Raw genomic sequence first — 17,498 nt, 5'->3', positions numbered from 1 at the left:
GTTTTTTGTTGTTTTTTACCTTACAGACAAATATTATGGATAGGAGAGAAAATTTTGTAAATAATGATTTTCTGCGTAACATAGAGCTCAAGAAGCATCAATTTCAATGAAATCCCCCAATCCTCTTTATCAGTTACCCCCACTTACTCAATATAAAATCACAATGCCACAATAAGGTATCTTAAAAGGGGTTCTCCGGGTAACAAAAACAATACTCTAAACAATCCCCCTTCCCAACACCACTCTACGTCTAATATACATGTATAACCTATCTTGCACCCTTCCCCTGTTTTGTTCTAATATTTACTCACTCTGGGTATCTAAATTCATCTCTGACCACGCTCAGCTCCCTCTTCCCCCTCCCTTTCTAGTCACAGGATAGGGATCTCCTCTCTGGGGGGCTGGGTTACCTGTCTATTAACTTTGGTAACCTGACACCTGGGAGACTTCCATAGACTTAAGGCCCTATTCCACCAACAGATCTGACTACAGATTATCTGCCAAAGATTTAAAGCCAAACCCAGGAGTGGATTTGAAAAGAGGAGAAATCCAGTCTTTGCTTTATGACCTGTTCTCTGATTATAGTCTGTTCCTTGGTTTGGCTTCAAATCTTTGGCAGATAATCTGTCGTCCGATCTGTTGGTGGAATAGGGCCTTTAGGGCCTGTTCACACTGTGGAAAACAAGTGGAAATTCCAAGCAGTATTCCCGTCCCGGACTCCGCTCGGAATTCTGCCTGCCTCACTGTTAAGTAAAGGGTGTCTCCCTTCTCCGCGGCTCTCCGTTGAAATAATAGACAAGTCTATTCTTACAGCGGAGAGCCACAGAGAGCGGAGGTGCCCTATACTTAATATTGAGGCAGTGAGGAAGGTGCAATTACGGGGCGAGGAATTCCACCTGTTGTCCGCAATGTGAACAGGCCCTTACATGTGTCCCTGAGCCTAGGTTTCTGTAATATGAAAAGTTATAGTTCTATCTCTGCTTGCTGTCGGAGAATGCAGGCATATGTACCTGTCTTTGTGTCTCAGCTCTGTATATTGTAAGTGTTATGGATGTCCTTAGAGCCTGGATGGAACTGGAATGTTTTCATTCACAGTCAGCAAGCAGAGATCTAACTCAACACTGCACCTAAACCTAGCTACACCATGCCTGCGTCAGCTCTGCTACATCATTAGCTAGAATGGAATACACACTGGGGTGATGTGATGCAAAATAAGGGAGATTTCCTGTCCGGCGCCATCTTGGATATAGAACGGTTTATAGAAAAACTTGTAACTCTTAGGTGGATAACCCCTTCTCTGAATTCATGTCCTCTAATGCTTTCTTAACTTCATGCTAAAGCAACAGATCTTTATGAAAGTATCCTATGGCCGTAGAGTATTTGCAAATAAAACCTACAGTACCTACTCCACAGCCATACTCCTTACACTAATACTCCAACTTCTATACATACAACCTATTTAGAAAATACATTCTTTCAAATCTACTTCATCATCTGGTATTCCATTTGTACATAACCATTTCTGGACTTTTAGCAGATCCCTTGTACACGATGGATCAGTAAACATATGCATATGACATATGCTGATACCATTATGGTAAACCAATTATATATAGACCATAATTGTATCGGGGATGTATCATGAAAAAAGCTCATGATGATATATAATCCTTAAACGGGTGGCGGGGACAGATACCATTTATATTGACATCCGGCCCTAGAGATGAGCGAACCTTAAGCACGCCGAGGTTCTTCCAAATCCAAACTCTTGGTGACTGAAAAAGTTGGATGCAACCCTAGGGAGTCCTAGAAAATATGAATACAACCAATGACCTATAGCTGTATCCATGTTTTCCAGGACTTCCTAAGGCTGCATCCAACTTCTTCTGTAATCAAAAGCCAAGTGTACGGGTTCACACGAACCCCAGCATGCTTCAGGTTGGCTCATCTCTAACCAGCACCCATAAGCTAACATGGTACCCTTATGAAGACATTGAACTGCGGACATACTATACGGTTTTGAAAAATTATTGAATGAGGTCTAAGATGACTCCTGGACAATTCTTCCTTATAAGCGTGTGGAGTATGGAGCCACAAAGTAATAGCATCTGATCCACACAATGCTTGCCCTGGACCTACAGCATATCTGACAAGTCAACTTTCGTTGGAAATCCCCTAATTTACAGTATTCCAAAAGTCAAACCAAAAGTCCTCATTACCACAAAGGCTTGATATCCAAACATTGCTAAAGATGGGTGTATGAAGCCCTCCTGTTATGACCTGCCTACTGATTGCTATTACCAGTAATATGACACCATTTATGTGAGTACCTGCATACCACCACCACCACACACAAATTATGGAAGGTGTCTTGTGACAACTTCTTGTTGCATTTTACACCTTGTTAAAATACCATAAGGTGAGGACTATGCTCCTGTATGTGTAAATTCTAGACAATATACAACTACCAAGTAAATAAGTAAAAATGTAGAAGGCTATAAAGGGTTATAGGAGGTGTGAAACCAATGACTCCACTGTTAAAGATGGGTAATAAACTTAAAGGAATATTCCGGGGAAAAAATTTACTTTTCCCCTATTCACAGGATAGAGGAAAAGTAAGAGATTGAGGTGGGTCCGACCACTGAAACCCCCCAGCGGGGTCCAATACAGAGATGGTATGGGGTTTTCAGTGGTCGGCTCTGTTATGAATAGAGCCCGGGTTGGCATGTTACCCGCGGCTCTATTCATTCCTATGGAACGTCGGAAAGAAACAAGTACGCCGGAAGAGCGATGTACTCAGCTCTTTTGGTCGCTCCATAGGTAGGAAAGAGACGCGGGTCACATGCCAACCCAATATGAAGATCGCCAGGGGGGTTCAGGGGCAGACCCCCCACGTTAATTTTTCCCGGAATACCCCTTTAAGGGTCCATTCACCCACAGGATCTGCGGTAGATTTGAGGCTGTGTTCCATCATTTAGTTACACTGATATCTATAGCACCACATCTGGGGGCATGCTAAGGAAGAGGAGAAACACAGGGGGAGATTTATCTAAAGTGTAAAGTGAAACTGAATCAGTTGCCCCTAGCAACCAATCAGATTTCACCTTTCATTTTCCAAAGAGTCTTTGTGGAATGAAAAGTGGAATCTGATTGGTTGCTAGGGGCAACTGAGCCAGTTTCACTTTACACCATGTTTGATAAATCTCCCCCACAGTGTTTAGGGGAACAAGTGTGGATTGATAGAGGACATGATTGGGGCAGACAGTGTAAATATGAATGGGAACTTACTGAGGGGGAGACACAGTGTGGCAGGATGGGGGGACATGTTGTGGGGACACAGAGTGGATGGATGAGGGGAGGCGGTATGGATTAAGGGGAACATGTTGAGGTGGTGGACACGGTGTGTATGGGGACATGCTAAGGGGGGACATGGGATAGATGGATGGGGATGCTAAGGGGAACACATTGTAAATGGATGTGGACACGCTTAAAGCGACAGGGTATGGACAGATGGGGACATGCCAAAGGTGGACACGGTGTAAATGGATCAGGATATACTAAAGGAATGAGGACATGATGAAATAGGACATGGGAGGACATGTAGGACAAATAGGACATGATGGGGACGTGCTTAGGGGGGACACAATATAGATGGATGGGGCTATGGTGTGAATGTCATAATCTCATATGGGGGGGGGGGGGGTAGGCGTCAAATTGACCGTTTGCCCCATGGCCCGTGGGACTTTAGCTACTCCCCTGATCAAAGACATGTCTGTAAGCAAATATCACCCAACAGTCAGTTCTTTACATTACATAAAATCCCATAATGTAGCTGGTAAACATGCACTAAACGCACTAAAATTAAACTCACATTCAGGGACATAATAGTCACCTGGATGGTGAGACATCAAATTATCCTGACCTTAGATGCAACAATGTATTCAAAGTCCCTAGTGCCACTTGTTCCAACTAAAACTAATTTTGTGAACAATGTAAAATGGCTTGTCAGTAATCAGAGTTCTCTACTAAGAACAACTTTAATTACAGCTTAATGCACATTTACTCTTTTTCCTGCCCATCTAACATGCCATTTACATGGCTTTAATGGACTAAGGCTAATGGAGCTGTTAGAAACATATTAAAACCATTGTTAATTATTGTTAAATTGTTCAAAAGTAACTCGGAAAGCCCGAGGTGATTTCACCAATTCTAGTAATCTTAGAAAGGACGACTTGTAATTAGCGGAAAAGAATTGCTGTTAGGTTGACGCGTATCATATGACCGGTTCATGGAGGCAGATTATAGTGTTTGCAGGTCGTAAACGTGCACAGCACCTTCTACATTGTGACCTTGTGTTCTGCCTTTCATATGGTGGCCAGCCTCTTATCCCTGAGAGTCTGATGTATTGTACACCTGCAAATGAAGGAGCAGGCAACGCTAAGCCTATTGCCAGAGACTGAGGGTAAGTATGGCACTGCTTGTTTCCTTCATTACTCCCAGTACTATTTCCTGTGGGAAGGTATTGGTGGGAATAGATGTTTTTCTATAAAGTCAATGTAAGGAATATGTCATAAGGCATTAGAGAATGTAATACCTGATAATATTACTATATAAACTGAGCAATAGAAAAAAAAGGCATCTGGATAACATAAGATTATGAAATTATGTATTCTTTTTATATAGAGGCCCTTATAGTGCATTGAAGATAATGGTTTGTTTGCTATTTATTTAGCACAGTGTAAAAGTTTGTTATTTACATAATTGTTTGTATTTATTTATTTCATTCAAATTTTATTTACTTTTCTTTATTTACTTTATTCATATTTTTATATGGAACTATTTATATTATTTTATAATTTTTTCCCCCATTATTATTTATATTATTTAAGAATGTTTTATTTTTAATGGGTTTGCCAAGTTTCTTTCATCGACAATTTTCCTACATTTCCTGTGAACAATCATTGTGTTATCCCCTATACCAGGGCTAGGGAAGGTTGGCTCTCCAGCTGTTGCAAAACTACAACTCCCATCATGCCTGGACAGCCATAGCTTTAGCTTTGGCTGTCCAGGCATGATCAGAGTTGTAGTTTTGCAACAGCTGGACAAGCATTGGCTGTCCATGCATGATGGGAGTTGTATTTTACTCAACAGCTGGAGAAGCTTTGGCTGTCTAGGCATGATAGGAGTTGTAGTTTTGTAACAGCTGGAGAAGCTTTGGCTGTCTAGGCATGATAGGAGTTGTAGTTTTGTAACAGCTGGAGAAGCTTTGGCTGTCAAGGCATGATGGGAGTTGTAGTTTTGCAACAGCTGGAAAAGCTTTGGCTGTCTAGGCATGATGGGAGTTGTAGTTTTGCAACAGCTGGAGAAGCTTTGGCTGTCGAGGCATGATGGGAGTTGTAGTTTTGCAACAGCTAGAGACCCAAGGTTCCCTACCCCTGCCCTATACAGCAGATAAGTGATAACTTTTCATTGTGGATAAATATTTATCCTTTCCAGAATTCAAGCAGTGCTGTGCTTTAAAGTGAATTGGATCATTTGACATCTCTACTAAATTCCCTATGTAAATTCCCATGTTTTTACATGTTTTTGTAATGTAGAAAGCATATCAAAGATCTTCATTCAGTTTTAATGGATAGACAGGACTCTATACAGGAATTTGTTCTTTGGAGAAAAAAAACTCAATAATTAACTATAATATGACATTAATCTGTCAATGAGTACCTGCTGGAAAGACGCGATGCTCTGCATATAGTATGTCCTACTGATTGAGCAATTTCCTTGAATTAAGAATGTGCCATCTTGCACATAATAAATATTAACCAATCGACTGCTGTTGTAGTTATCATAAAGGCAGCAACTCATATACATTACTCTTTTGGGTCTTACATTGCATATCCTTGAATTAACGGAGTTATCTGGCATGTTTATTAGTCATTTAGCCTGCTTATTATTGAAAAATAAGAGTGAAACACAAGAGCTGGCACACCAAATTCACCATAATCACAATTTATTTTATTAAGTATATATACTTTATTGAAGGGGTAATCCGGTGAAAATCTTTTTCTTTCAAATCAACTAGTGTCAGAAAGTTATAAAAATTTGCAATTTACAGCTATTTAAAAATCTCAAGTCCTCTCGTACTTATTAGCTGCTGTGTGTCCTGCAGAAAGCGGTGTATTCTTTTAAGTCCGACACAGAGCTCTCTGCTGCCACCTCTGTCTGAGACAGGAACTGTCCAGAACAGTAGTAAATCCCTATAGAAAACCTCTCCTGCTCTGGACAGTTACTGCCTCGGACAGGGGTGACAGCAGAGAGCCCTCTGTCAGACTTAAAAGAATACAACACTTCCTGCAGGACATACAGCAGCTGTTAAGTACTGGGCGACTTGAGATTTTTAATTAGAAGTAAATTACAAATCTATATAACTTTCTGAAACCAGTTGAGGAAAAGTAGAGTAGAGGAAAAAGACGGGTAAGTAGTTATACGGTACAAAGAGGGAGATGCGAGATACATCTGCTGAGCCCCACATATTCTGTCCAATGTGCTACTCACCATGCATTGCATTTCATTTGTAAAGGAATTTTTATTTACACTTTTTTTTGTACTTTACAGTTACGGTACAGTGACATGCATTTACATTGGGGGGAATGTGTTACCTAATGGCTGTATACATATGGAGATATGCTATACCAAGCATTCCGATGGATTCATGGTTTTAATTGTTTTTAAATTGGTGGAATGAGTACTTCTATGTAGTTGATGTGCAATTATTTTGTAACTTAATAAAGTATATTGTGATTATTGCAAATTTGGTGTGCCAGGGGGGTCATTGGTGTGGGATGTGTGGGGAGTGGGGAAAAAAACAAAGTACAGGCCGTATTACATGGCCTGCTATGCCAGAGAAGCAAGCGCTGACCTGCAGCTCAGCACTTGCTTGTTCCCTGCTTGCTTCAATGTGCTATTACATGCACAGACAGTAAGCGGGGAAGCAGCGACAGGGGCCGCTCAAACAATCCTTAGATCTTTCAGGTGGCACATTGAAATCAGCAGCAGTCTGCTGTGGCAGCTCCTGTTTCACGGAGCAACATGCTGCAGACCGTTGCTATTCTTTCAACATGTTGGATGATCACCATCACATGTTTACACTGAACAATTATTAGTCAAGAACACACTAGGATGTAGCCCTAAGTAAGCAAGGACAGTAATACCAAAGTTAAAAGCCATGCCAAAGTATAGGAGAAGAGCCCAAATACAAGTATAGGTTAGACACAAAATGACCGGGAACACCCCATAAAAGTTGGCGGGATTGTGATTTTGTGAGCACAATAATATACTGTATGCAGTAGCGGTCTTGGGCACCAAGCAGCCCACGCAATTGCGTGGGGCCCCCGACATCCAGGGGGGCCCCACTCTGGTGCCCAAGACTGCTGCGGCAATCTTAACTGTAACTATGTGCGCTCATAACGAGCGCACATAGTTACAGGCAGTAGCGGCACTGACAGGGCGGGAGCCATTGGCTCTCTTCCTGTCAGACACTCTTGTGGCCGCAGGAAGTGTTTCCCTGCGGTCACAAGAGGCCGCTCTGTGTCCCTGGTGCCGGAGCTCTACAGGAGTCACTGGAGCGCCAGTACCATGACAACGGGAGAGCGGCTTCTTGTGACCGCAGGGAAAACACTTCCTGCGGCCACAAATGGGAATAGAAGAGGAGACGCCCGGATGCAGGTGAGTAAAAGTGTTTGTTTTTTTTGTGTTATATACTATATGGGAGGAAGAGCACACAGCGGGGGTCTATATAAACGGGGGGGCACACAGTTGGGGTCTATATAAATGGGGGGAGCGCACAGGGGGTCTATATAAACGGGGGGAGCGCACAGGGGAGCTATATAAACGGGGGAGCACACAGGGGGGGCTATATAAAAGTGGGGGAGCTCACAGGGGGGCTATATACAAGTGGGGGAGCACACAGGGGGTATATACAACTGGGGGCAGCACACAGGGGGTATATACAACTAGGGGCAGCACACAGGGGGGCTATATACTAGTGGGGGAGCACACAGTGGGTATATACAACTGGGGGGCACACAGGGGGTATATACAACTGGGGGGAGCGCACAGGGGGTATATACAATTGGGGGCAGCGCACAGGGGGTATATACGACTGGGGGCAGCACACAGGGGGTCTATATAGTATACTGGGGAGCACACAGGGGGGCTATGTATAACTGGGGGAGCACACAGGGGGCTATATATAACTGGGGGAGCACACAGGGGGGCCTATATACCATTGGGGGCAGCACACAAGGGGTATATACTACTGGGGGCAGCACACAAGGGGTATATACTACTCGGGGGCAGCACACAAGCGGTATATACTACTGGCGGCAGCGCACAAGGGGTCTATATAACTGGGGGCAGCAAACAGCGGTCTTTATTACATTGGGACTGCACAGAAGTGCCTATATGCCTTACTACTATACTGGGACACAGAACATACCTAATTATTAAGAAGGGGCACAGGGACACCTTCAATCTGTGGGGGCACTGAGAGGTGTAACTACTATATAGGGCTACAGGGGACCTAACTACTGTATGTGTTGGAGCCTAAAATATTTCTCTGACAGATTCTGGAGGGAAGATTCCCAGCCGGGAGAAGACTTCAAGGTGGCCCAGGGTGGATGGAGAGAGAAAGAAAAAGAAGTAAAAGACGCTGATCAGAGAAGACGCCACCTGTGAGTGACTGGATGTAACTGCACTCTGTTATAGGCTTGTAGTGATAGGGGTCATGGTGTGGCAGTATTATGTTATGGCATCATTGGTGATATCTTCCTGTTTTGTTCAGAGCAGTTTTGAGGAAATATGTAACCTCTGTATGGTGGTAGGAGGGTTATAAGAGGACTACTGGGGGGGGGGGGAAGCGCATGTCAAGGGGGGGGGGCGGTTAGGGTATCCCGGACATGACTTTGCAGTTGGGGTCTATATAAACGGGGGGAGCGCACAGGGGGTAATAAAGCACAACTTGAACATGCTCAGGTCCACACAAATTTTCCTTACGAATTTTCTAACGATTTATTCAGCTAAATGCTGATCGTTTTAAAAACCAAATAGTTGATTCAAAAACGTTAAACGATCAATTGGGCGAATTATCGCTTTGTGTAAACGCAGCATTAGGCTATGTTCACACAACGTATATTTTCGTAAAATCACGGCCGTTGAACAACGGCTGTGATTATTACGAAAATATACGTTCCATTGCTGCCCATGGGATTTCGGCCGGAGCGTATACACGTATACGCTACAATAGTATACGCTCCGGCCAGGACCCCTTGCGGCGCCACAAAGAACTGACATGTCAGTTTTCTGAAGCTGCTATTCACTGAATAGCGGCCGCAGAAAGCCCTGTCAGTGCACACTGTGTGCTGTGAGGAGCTCTGATGCGGGCGCGCTCAGATGCGCCCGCATCAGAACTTTGCGGCGTGAAAGATCATATGGCTGGTACTGCAGTATCGGCTGGGATGATCTTTTTTAGAGACAGGCCGTTCCGTGACCCGGTGGCAAGTCTCTTACTGAATGTGAACATGGCCTTAGGCTGCCTGGAAAACATGGACACAGCCATAGGCCCTGTTTTTCAGGGACTTTTCAGCCACCGGTAATCAAATGTCCCACGCTCAGGGGTTCGAATGGACCTGACCATGCTCAAGCTGCACTCTTCTCTAGTTTTTAGTATTAGAGGAAACTATTATAAAACGTATACGTCTTTATACTACTAGTATGTTGATTTCTCAGTGTCTAGTAGCCTTACAGTAACACTACTTCTCAATTGTTTTCTTTGTGACTGTACCATTCATATGGGAACATGAACATTAAACAATGAATGGAAGGGAAATGAGGTGTGTCTCTGGTTTCACTTTGCAGTTCCATGCTGTAAGAGTCCTGCTCTACCCTCTTAACCCTCCTCTCCTCTCCATACACTGATCTCTTATCAGTGTGGGATTTCAGATTTATTCTTTCCTTGTAGTTTATTACACTAGGTCAAGCGTGGACAGAGCAGACCCAAGCCAAAAAAATAAAAGTAGCTTCCAGATACGCTTATCGTATGCCAATGACATCATTCATTCCAGAAAATAGGGATTTATTGGAAACAGCAGCAGAATAAAACACATGCAAAATGAATATTCATATTGGGTGTAGTGACACAGCATCGTAAAGTTATCCAAAAAGTATTAAATGGGTTATCCAGCGAAAATCAACTTGTTTCAGAAAGTTATATAGATTAGTAATTTACCATTATTAATAAATCTCAAGTCTTCCAGTACTTATCAGCTGGTGTATGTCCTGCAGGAAGTGGTGTGTTCTTTTTAGTCTGACGCAGTGCTCTCTGCTGCCCCATCTGTCCATGTCAAGAACTGTCCAGAGCGGGAGAGGTTTTCTATAGGAATTTGCTGCTGCTCTGTACAGTTCCTGCCTCGGACAGAGGTGGCAGCAGAGAGCACTGTCAGACTGAAAAGAAAACACCATTTCCTGCAAAACATACAGCAGCTGATAAGTATGGGAAGACTTAAGATTTTTAAATAGAAGTAAATTACAAATCTATATAACTTTCTGAAACCAGTTGATTTGAAAGCAGTGGGTAAAACCTGCAAGAATTTGTAGTACAGGTAGTAGTACAGGTATAAATAAGTGTTGTAGTAGTACAGGTACAGATGAGGGGTGTAGTAGTAGTTGTACAGCAACAGATGAGGGGTGTAGTAGTAGTAGAGGTGCAGATGAGGGGTGTAGTAGTACAGGTACAGATGAGTGGTATAGTAGTACTGGAACAGATGAGGGGTGTAATAGTAGTACAGGAAGAGATGAGGGGTGTAGTAGTAGTAGAAGTACAGGAACAGATGAGGGGTGTAGTAGTAGTAGTACAGGAACAGATGAGGGGTGTAGTAGTACAGAAATAATTAGGTGATGATGTAGTAGTAGTAGTAGTACAGGTATAGATGAGAGGCAGGCTGGGGGTGACTGGGGCAGCTGGGGGTGACTGGGGCAGATGGTGGTGACTGGGGCAGCTGGGGATGACTGTGGTGACTGCTCTTTTTTTTTTAACCTGGCTTTTGTGAATATAGTTGCCAGTAAATACATAACATAAAAACACATCCTTGCACAATTCCTACAGACATACAGTAGGAGCCTTTGTGCACATGCCTTGTCCATTGCTTACTTATAAATAAACATCATGTCCTGTGAAGTCCGAGAACCCGAAATTATTCTATACAAACATATTCTATGGAAATTACAAACTAGAAGCATGCACAGTAGTTTTATTGTGGACTATAACACAAGCAATATCGATTTACATGGATATTTTAACCTGGCAGCACACACTGTGCTCTTTTCAATTAAGAATTGTTTCAAAAGGAGGGTTAAGAACAGTATGCAGCGTGCAAGGCGACAAAACATTTCGGAATACAAAACTGACTGTGAATATTATATTGTTTCCAGAATCATTAAGATATTTGTTTCAATGAAGGTGCACCCATTGTATAATAGAAAGCTAAGTGAAAGGCTGGGTTCACGCTACATTTTTGCTATCCGTTTTTTTTTTCATCCGTTTTTGCAAATAAAAAACGATGAAAAACAGATGGATAAAACGGATGCATTTGTGTGCATCCGTTTTGATCCGTTTTTCCATTGACTTCCTGTTATAAAAAAAACGCATCAAAACGCATCCGTATTTTTTTTACCTCCACAAAAACATAGTTGACCCTACTTTTGTGTACATTAAAAAAAATCTGATGCGTTTTGATCCTTTTTTTTATAATGGAAGTCAATGGAAAAACGGATCAAAGCGGAAGCACACAAATACATCCGTTTCTCATCCGTTTTTTTTTGCAAAAACAGATGTAAAAAAAAAAACGGATTGCAAAAACGTAGTGTGAACCCAGCGTAAAAGCAAGAGAGTGACATGGTGTAATAGCGTGTTAGGTGTCCACAGTGACATCCACTGGCTATACAGTGACACTGATCTGACACCCACGAGGTGAGGCCCTATGAATCACACATAAGCTTGCATCAACATTAGATTACCGGAGGATTTACTCTGCTCACCAGATAACTTACATAACTTGATTATATGGACTGTGAGTAAATCATTATCCCAAAAACCTGAAAGGTGCATGACCCTTACAGAGAACAATACAGGTTTTACAGGGAATGTATACCTAGATATTTTTTTTCACAGATCAGAGCCAGATACTGAGACATGTTCTTTTGTTATAATCTGTTTCTAGTTTCAGATTGTAATTAGTTTATTTATTTATTTTTTTAAATCATTTATAGGGGCAGCCATCTTAGTTTTAAGCCTAGTTGTGGGATTTAAACTTTTAATTGTTTTAAACCCTTCATGCCAAAGGTCATTGATGCACGGATGTCAGAGGTCAAATTGAAGCAAGGTTCCTCCTCGCCTTCTAAGAGCCATAGCGCTTTTATTTTTCCACCTACAGGGCTGTTTGGGGTGTCAATTTTTTTCCTAATATATATATAAAATATATATATATATATATATATATATATATATATATATATATATATATATATATATATATATAAAAACAGCAGCCCTGGTGTTTTTTTTTTCTCTTTTTTCGTTTATGCTGTTCACCATGCAGGAACAATATTGTTAAATTTCAATAGATCACACAGTTGTGCACGCTACAAAATATATATGCATATATATATATATATATATATATATATATTTATTTCTTTTTATTTCAATAATGAGAAAGGGGGTAATATAAATGTTTATTGGGGCTTTTTTTAATAGTGCTTTTAAAAATATGTTTTTTCAGAGTGACTGATGTATTCAGCAGAGGGTGGACTCTTACAGTAAGATAAACCTTCTATTATAGCCATACTGTGCTCTTTATGTATAAAGCTGCAGGTAATGGTGCCGTTCCTTCTTCCTACCATACTAAAATCAATACAGAACAACATTATGTTTAAAAGCGCTGCTTTAAGGTCTGAAAGAAGTGCGCTGTGCATGCGCGTGAAACGTCCCCAGTCTGGGCAATGCTTGCCAAGCAGACTGGAAGGGGCGTGACCATGCACATGAAAGAGGCATTTTTATCTAATAAGATATATCACAAAGTTTCTTATAGGAATAGTTTCTTAAGCTACTGTTTATCATAACTATATCCCTTCAGCAAAAACTTCATTTTAAACCATGACAATGTACAATAGAGACAAATCTGCTATGCCTTGTATGTTCTAGACCAATTCATACCCTTGTTAATTTGCTTTCACATCACTGATGCCTCTTTGACTAAGCAAAGACGCCAGACGAAAAGAATGAGCGATCTTTTCACTCGGGTTGATTCTTTCTCTGGTTAAAGACAGAGTTTACATTTACTAAATAAATGATTCCACTTGATGTGGAAAGGCTAAGAAAAATCTAAGGGGGAAAAGTGGAAAACAGTAGGCGGAAATAAAGAATGAGTGGACTTGGCAACTATCAAAGACAGCACTGTGTGACAGCACAAAAAACTGTTTGCCAGTAGCTTGGCGTTCACTTCCTGTGTGAAAACTGCACAGACAGTCATTGTTCCATATGAACATTAAATAAAGTTTGACTAGGGCATATAAAGGCATTATTTAGGATAAGCATGGAGAGTATAGCGGCAGTGTTTAGTGTACCCCATCATGTGACGGTACCGTGATTGAGTATCCAACATACAAATCATCTGAACAATGCCAAGCACCAAAGTATATATTGTAATATTGCCGCTCTCACAGTAGACAATAGTGACAGAGGAATAGGGGTCAAGTGTTCTGCACGGACACTTTGATTTATGGGCCTTTCAATATGCTGCAAGATACTGGCACTAAATACCTTGCAAGTAAGAATAGGTAATAAAGCTCTGGCTTCAAATCAAGTGATTTCCAAATCGCATTTATCATTCAGCATTCCTCTGAGATTGCTTCGGTGTTTCCTGGGATAAATCTTTCTATTTTACAATAGAAAGTTACAGATAGCCAGGGGCTTAGCTAAAGACTCATGGGCCCTGGGGTTAAAGTTCATGTGGGGACCCTAAGCAGCAACTTCTCTTCACAGCTAACAGCTGTGGCCACCCGTAACTTCCATCCCTTGTATCACTGGTAATTTTCTCTTTAAAAAAAAAGTGAACATTTTTATTAAATTATTATTAAAGTATAAAATGTTGATTAAAGTATTGTATTGCCCCCCAAAAGTTATACAAATCCCCAATATACACTTATTACGGGAAATGCTTATAAAGTGCTTTTTTCCCTGCACTTACTACTGCATCAAGGCTTCACTTCCTGGATAACATGGTGATGTCACTTCCTGGATAATATGGTGATGTCACTTCCTGGATAAAATGGTGATATCACTTCCTGGATAACATGGTGATGTCACTTCCTGGATAAAATGGTGATGTCACGACCCGACTCCCAGAGCTGTGTGGACACTGAGCATCCCTCTGCCATCATCCTCTCCAGCAGCCACAGCCTGCACAGCTCTGGGAGTCGGGTCGTGACATCACCATTTTATCCAGGAAGTGAAGCCTTGATGCAGTAGTAAGTGCAGGGAAAAAAGCACTTTAAAAGCATTTCCCGTAATAAGTGTATATTGGTGATAAGTTTAACTTTTGGGGGGCAATGCAATACTTGTTCTTCTCCTTTAAGTAGATGGGTTTGTAGCTATTGAGTGAGATCTAGTACTGTTCCCTCTAAGCTGAAAAATACTAAACAGCATCCAATAAATATTAAAGGGGTAATCCGGCGAAAAAAAAGTAATTTCAATTTAAGTCATATACATTTGTAATGTACTCTTTTTTTTTTTTAGAAAATCTCCAGTCTTCCAGTACTTATCAGCTGCTGTATGTCCTGCAGTAAGTGGTGTATTGATTCCAGTCTGATACAATCCTCTCTGCTGCCATCTCTGTCCGGGACAGGAACTGTCCAAAGCAAGAAAGGTTTTCTATGGGGATTTGCTACAGTTCTGGACATGGACAGAGGTGGCAGTTCCTGACATAGACAGAGGTAGCAGCAGAGAGCACTGTGTCTGACTGGAAAGAATACACCACTTCCTGTAGGACATGCAGCAGCTGATAAATACTTAAAGACTTGAGATTTTTAAGTAATCAACAAATCTCTCTAACTTTGTGACACCAGTTGATTTGAAAACAATTACCCCTTTAATATTGCTAAGTACACCTTTAAGGGGCTGTTCACACTGAGTAAAGGTCTGTTCAAGACTGAGCATAGACCATGGAGACCTGAGTTGTATGTTTCTTTTGCACCAGTCTGAACTGTATTTTATGCTAGTTTTTGCTGTCTGGTGATTGACAGCCTTCCACCACACCCGTCTGGTTTCTTCTGATAAGCCTAGCCAGGCTGCAGATGGTTTAGACCAGTGCTTCTCAATTCCAGTCCTCATGGCCCACCAACAGGTCATGTTTTGATGATATCCCATAAAAAGAACACCTGTGATAATACCTGATATAATAAATAATATCGCCTATGAAATACTAAGGAGATCCTCAAAACATGACCTGTTGGAGGGCCTTGACAACTGGAATTAAAAATCACTGGTTTAGGCTATGTTCACACTACGTATGTTCCACAGAAGTCACGCCATTGTTACAACAGCCGTGATTTCTTGCGGTACTTATGTAGTTCTGCAGGCTGAGTGAATCCCGTCCGGGGTGTATACACATGGTATATACTCCGGCCGGGACCCCTAGAGGCGCCGCGAGAAACTGACATGTCAGTTTTCTGCGGCCACTATTCAGTGAATAGTGGCCGCAGAAAACCCTGTCAGTTCACACAGTGGAGCGAGCGGCTCTGGCCATATGCTCCATTGTGTGCAGAGGGGAGTTCTGGGATGTGCAGTACCGGCCTGGAGTCTTTTCTGAGACCGGCCGTTCTTATACAGCGTGTGAAGAAGCCTTAGACTGAGTAGTGATGGACAGTTGCCTTCTCCACTCATCTCTCCCCGCCAGTCTTTGCATTGTGTGATCTGGATGTCAGAGGGCTGGTCCAATCACTCCCTGGACCGGGACTCTGACATCTTATAAGAAGTTCACTTTCTAAAGGTCTTCAAGGAATGTAATTCCTAGATTATACAGTTAAGTAACAAATTCTGCTTTGTCTGTAAAAAAAAAAAAAAAAATCTACGTTAAAGGGGTAGTCCACCAAAAAAAAATTTCAAATCAACTGGTGCCATAAAGTGCCAGAGATTTGTAATTCACTTCTATTAAAAAATCTCAAGTCTTCCAGTACTTATCAGCTGCTGTGTGTCCAGCAGGAAGTGATGTTTTCTTTCCTGTCTGACACAGTGCTCTCTGTTGCCTACTCTGTCCATGTCAGGAACTGTCCAAAACAGGAGCAAATCCCCATAGAAAACCTCTCCTGCTGTCCAGACTGGAAATAATACAACTTCCTGTTGGGCATACAGCAGCTGATAAGTACTGGAAGGCTTGAGATTTTTTAATAGAAGTAAATTACAAATCTCTGGCACTTCATGGCAGCAGTTGATTTGAAAGAAAAATTTTTGGGGGTGAACTACCCCTTTAAGGTCATTTTCAGGTAAAATATCTTGGCTTCTACTTCATGTTCATTACAAGTGTACTTGATCTCTGTTCCATTTCACCAAGTAGCATTTCCCTAATCGGAGAACTGTCCAACAATTCTGAAACAAAGCAGGAATTACATCTAACCGCTCCCTATAAAAATGATCTCTATTCCCCAGTCCTAGACACGGCTTTGTAACAGAGGTCCGCAGAATGACCTCTGCTATGAACCGCGAAGCCCACAGTATCACAATGCAAAGCGGCCGAGATGAGATCCATCCTACTGGCTCAAACTCGTTAACACAATTTCTGCCTAAACCGCAACCTAAGCTGAAATCATGAAAGACGACTATTGTTAGATCTAACTTTGCAAATAAGATTACGTGGAATTTACTTTCAAGGGAAAGCTGGATTTTCGGTGTGAAAATGTTAAAAGCAACATTCGCATTACTCAGGCTCATGTAAGAGTCACAATGCAATGTCACAGCAACAGACGGGAATTCTTCAACAAATGCATTGTACATGAAGGGAATGCAGACGGTAATGTGCCGATGCAGGAACATATTTCACAAGATTTTCTCTGCAGCGCGATATAAATACATTGAACGCAGACAAGCACAGTAAGACGTCTGAAAATACTTATTAACCTATTTTCTCTACTCAGCTCCCCCTGCAAGGCCTCTACATGTAACATCCTCAGATCTGGCTCTCATCAAAGAAGCTATCAGTCACATCCTTCCTCCCGTATTCAGCCTAAAGCTTGTGCGATTCAATGAGGAGTCAAAACCATAGGATGTTGTCTAATATACAGCATAACCCAGTCCAGAAGAAGAAGAAGACCTACAAGAGAGTGAGTGACACAAATAGGTCAACAGTCTATACTGGCCAGGGTGCGCTGCCATTGGCTTGCAGCTAAATGAA

General features: G+C 41.8%; 1 protein-coding gene and 1 long non-coding RNA gene across 5 annotated transcripts in view; one reads left to right on the top strand and one right to left on the bottom strand.

The window, feature by feature from the left end:
* SLC4A4 (solute carrier family 4 member 4) overlaps window positions 1-17,498 on the bottom strand; it is a 180,680-nt gene that overhangs the window by 79,212 nt on the left and 83,970 nt on the right. The gene's annotated exons all lie outside the window — the stretch shown is intronic.
* LOC138797727 (uncharacterized) lies at window positions 3,198-17,494 on the top strand. The gene is made up of 3 exons (XR_011363981.1): window positions 3,198-3,266; window positions 4,380-4,462; window positions 17,242-17,494. It is a non-coding gene; the product is annotated as an uncharacterized lncRNA (long non-coding RNA).

This window comes from Dendropsophus ebraccatus, chromosome 7 (assembly GCF_027789765.1).
Source record: "Dendropsophus ebraccatus isolate aDenEbr1 chromosome 7, aDenEbr1.pat, whole genome shotgun sequence".
Lineage (NCBI taxonomy): Eukaryota > Metazoa > Chordata > Amphibia > Anura > Hylidae > Dendropsophus > Dendropsophus ebraccatus.
Note: the sequence above shows the minus strand (reverse complement) of the source record. Positions and strands in the feature narration are given on the sequence as shown.